The following is a 4,320-nucleotide window of genomic DNA, read 5'->3' as shown; positions in this document are numbered from 1 at the left end:
TTTCTCTCCTCTGTGAGGAACAGTGGGAAGACCCCAAAGAGCCATTGACTCACTGACAGTGCTCTCTTGTCCAAATATCACACTCCTCCCTCCCCCACCTCACACAGAGTTAATTTTGAGAGGTTTACAAGAGACAGTGTAGGTTTTCACTGATGTTTCTAGATTTGATCACAGTTGGAGGGTTCATCAGTGTAGACACCCCCACTGAAGGAGGCTCAGGCACAGATTAACAGAGGGGTAATTTCTCAGAACATATTCTCTAATCATGAGTTTGTCAAGATGGCAACCTTGACTGTGTAAATTTCCAGGCTCTAGGGATTATCTCAGATGACTACATTCATAAAGGCAAGAATGAAATGTAGAAAAAAATTGGTGCATATACACATATGCATGCACATACACTTATTCTGCCATTTGTCAGTACTTTTCTTTCCTAATAAGAAAAGGAAGGTATAGGAAGCTAAATTACCTAATGAGTATGACCAAATATTGATAGAATTCAAGAAATGATCACCCAAGGTTGTTCAAAATGATTATGAACTTTAAGTAATAAACACTTTCTAATGCAATCCTCTCAGATTTCTTGTTTATTTCCCCAACAGAATATTTTACCTTTCCTGCCTGTGAAACAAAACTAAGATATTAAGGAAGTATACATTGGAGTCCTCATACAGAATTTATTACCTGAAGTCATACTTTGTTACATCATAAGGTTTTCATGGCATTTTTAACCTCCGCATTCTTCAAGGTATAGATCAGAGCATTGAGCAAGGATGTCCCAATGGTATTAAATACAGCTATCATCTTGTCTACTGGAAACGTGTATGGTGGGTGGGTATATATATCAATACAGATGCACCAAAAATATGAGAAACACAATAAAGTGGAATATGAATGTGGAAAGGGCTTTTCACCTCCCTTCCATTGTGTGGTTTCTCAAAGAGTAAAAGGTGAATACATTGAAGATAAGCAGGATTATAAAACTCACCATACAAATGGCCCCACTATTAGAGACAACTAGCAAATTTATCACATACGTGTCCATGCTGGAAACTTTCAACAAGGGCTACGAGTCACAAGAATAGTGGTCAATCACATCGGAGCCACAAAAGGGCAATTGCAAAGCTAGGAAAATCTGCGCTGAAGAGTGGATACAAGATCTCACCCAGGCCAGAATCACCAACGCACCACACACTCTCTGGCTCATGATGTTTGGGTATTACAAGGGCTTACAAATGGTGATATAGCAATGAAAGGCCATGAGGATGAGCACAAAGATCTCGATGCACCCAAAGAAGTGGACTGTGAAGACTTGAGTAATGTAGTCATTGTAGGAAGTGTTCTTCTCAGAAAGGGAATTCACAATCAACCTTGGGGCTTTGGTTCTACAGAGGCAGATATCAGCCAAGGACAGATAGAACAGGAAGAAGTACATGGGATTCCCAGGGACTTGTTGTTTCTAATAGTCACTACAATGAGAAAGTTCCCTGACAGTATTGTAAGGTAAAGCATTGGGTAGACCACAAACATTGTTTTGATCAATAATGCAGATCAAACATTGTGATGATCTTCCTAAATACTGCTGTCATTAATCAAAAATCTGTAAGAGATAAAATTGTGGACAGATGCAGGACAACCATGAAATCCAGGTCATGTAATTCTACTTTGTTTTATTTTCAATAAGCAAAGAGAAGTATTGGGGACAAAAGACCTGAACTTAGCTCCTGGCAAGATATACACATTACACCAGACCAACACTTTCATAGCATTTATCACTGAATTAATTCATCTTTCCTAACACTGCAGCACTTTCCTAACTCCTTGATTTGAGGGTACATTGCAGTCGTGAAGAATTTAATTTTTCCTTCTTTAATTGTTACTTTTACCTGTTGAATTTTTATTCAGTTCAAATACATTTGATAACACAAGTCTCCTCTTTTCCCCTAGATAGATAAATGCCTCTATCACCAGTTGCTTATATTATTCTGTGTCATTTTAACTGAATAACACAATCATAGAATATATAGTATTCTTGTTGTATAAACTTCTTATTCAAACAATTTTCTCTATTATTATTTCATTTGACCTGCACATTCTTTTACAAGGTAATGTGCCTATGAGCCTGGTCCTTTCAATGTGGGAACTTTGACCTGAGATACAGAATTGTTTTCTACTTAGAGGTAAATTCATGTGGTATTTCTCTTTCACTGCCTGCTTATGTCACTTGCCATACTGCTCTCAAGTTCCATCTATGGTTTGGCAAAGAGTAGGACTCTTTCTTTCTTTCTGATGCATATTATTTCATCATGTAAATGTATCATAGTTTTTTGACTCACTCATTTACTGTGAAACCAACAAAACAAACAAGCAAGCAAAATGTAACTAGAGTTATTGAAATTAAGAATGAACTGACAGTAAACACAGGAGAGGTGGGAGGGGATAATGGGTCAGGGGAAAGGGGTTGTCAGAAACATGTACAAAGTACTCATGGACAAAACCATAGAGGAGTAGAATCAAAGGGGGGTGGGGAGTGGGGATGTCTGGGGTGAGGAGGAGTTGGGGGTGGAATAGAGACAACTGTACTTGGAAAATAATAAAAAATAAATAAATAGAAAAGGAACTAAAGAAGAAAGGAATGATGAAGGAAGAAAGGAAGAAAGAAAAAAGGGAGAGAGGGAGAAAAGAAGGAAGGAAGGAAGGAAGGAAGGAAGGAAGGAAGGAAGGAAGGAAGGAAGGAAGGAAGGAAGGAAGCATTTCCAAGAACAGTTAGGTTAAAATTAGAGTGGGCTGCTATTAGATAGTCTCTCTCTCCAGCATTCACCATCCATGTCACATAAAACTCACACCCATTTCATGTAGATTTTAGGAAGACTTGTTAGGATCGTGTCAATCCTAGAAAAGAGAAATCCTGAGCCCTCCAAGAAAGACAAAAATTGTTACCTTAATTTTATAGTCTAATTTCAGAATCAAGTTCTGAATAGTACATGGTGAAGCAAATATCAAAGCAGAAAATAGATACCTAAATGAATGAGAGCGTGCAAGAGGCAAGAGTAGAGAATGAGTGAAGTGAGTACAGGAGAGAGGACAGTGAGAGTGAGCAGAACCAAAAAAAGAAGAATCAGAGGGTAGCATAAAGAGAGACAGAGAGGGGGAGGAGCAAAAGAAAATATTACAGAGGATAGTTTGATGCAGGATTTCATCACAGAACTCAACTTCTGTCTTTATGACCTACTGCAGTATCACTGGCCAAAAACCAGATAGAAAATGCAGTTATGAATCATAGACAAGGGTCACTGAAAACTCAGGTGTAAATCCCACCAACTATGGAGAAGAACCAAGCTTCTGGGAGTTTCTCCTATGACATAAACGGAGCTGTGACTCAGGTGCTGACTCAGATGGCATCGTTTGTCTTCAGGTGTTTGGAACGCAGAGGCAGCGATCACTACCCATGACTGGGACCTTAGGCTCTGGACACCTATTATGGGCTGATTGATAGACACTTCCTCCACTGCGTCCAACCAAAAGTTAGCGAGTGGACAGAACCCAAAAACTCTCAACTTCCCTTTTAAAGCAGGAAGCAGCCAGAGCAGTCCTCACCCCCAGATCCCCAAAGATTTCCATTCCAAATGCTTGAGTGGGGATTGTTAGGTAGAATAGACAGCAAAAAAAACCGAGGAGGAGGAGGAGGGATGGAGGGGTACATGTCCCACACACTGATTCAGCAGTCCTTGGAATTCTATGATTTTTTTCCTTGGATCTGGGAAAGAAAGCCTTGGAAACTGTGCTTTCATCCCAGGATCTGAAAGGCTGGAATACCTTTGGGTAAACACACCCCCATTCTGGAAAGCTAGCACCACGCTTACCAGTCCATCAATATGTAACTTCTTGACCCTCCGCCATCCCACCAACTATGTAAATCCTCAGAACAAAGGCTCTTGCTCTTGCCACCCCTGCCCTTGCTTTTCTCCCCTCCCTCAACAAGGCCCTTGCCTGCTCTCTTCCATGAAAGCATATCACCAATAAACCTTATTTGCATGAAAAAAAAAAAACAGGTGTAAAAAAAGAACAACCCTATCCTATTCTCCATCTAAATCTCTTCCAGTGAGGAGGGGGCCTGCAAGATAGCAACATCTGCCAACCTGCCCTCAATGCAATCAATGGTGTATTGGCCCTTCAGGCAGCAGACATGCTTTCAGAGTCCTGAAGCCAAGGAAGACTTAGGGAACCTGGACCACTCTAACTCTACATTTCAAGAACTACGTTGAGCAGCTCCACCAGGTTTTAGAACACGCACTGAGTGTAGACTTCATGAAATCAGTC

General features: G+C 40.3%; 1 pseudogene; it reads right to left on the bottom strand.

The window, feature by feature from the left end:
* Positions 1-705: 705 nt before the first annotated feature.
* On the bottom strand, positions 706-1,530 carry LOC118974807 (olfactory receptor 4C11-like; annotated as a pseudogene).
* Between the last annotated feature and the right edge of the window lie 2,790 nt (positions 1,531-4,320).

The sequence above is a fragment of the Sturnira hondurensis genome, unplaced genomic scaffold (assembly GCF_014824575.4).
Source record: "Sturnira hondurensis isolate 20B ecotype Veracruz unplaced genomic scaffold, ASM1482457v3 Scaffold0019860, whole genome shotgun sequence".
Taxonomy (NCBI): Eukaryota; Metazoa; Chordata; class Mammalia; order Chiroptera; family Phyllostomidae; genus Sturnira; species Sturnira hondurensis.
This window is presented reverse-complemented; position numbering and strand designations above follow the sequence as displayed.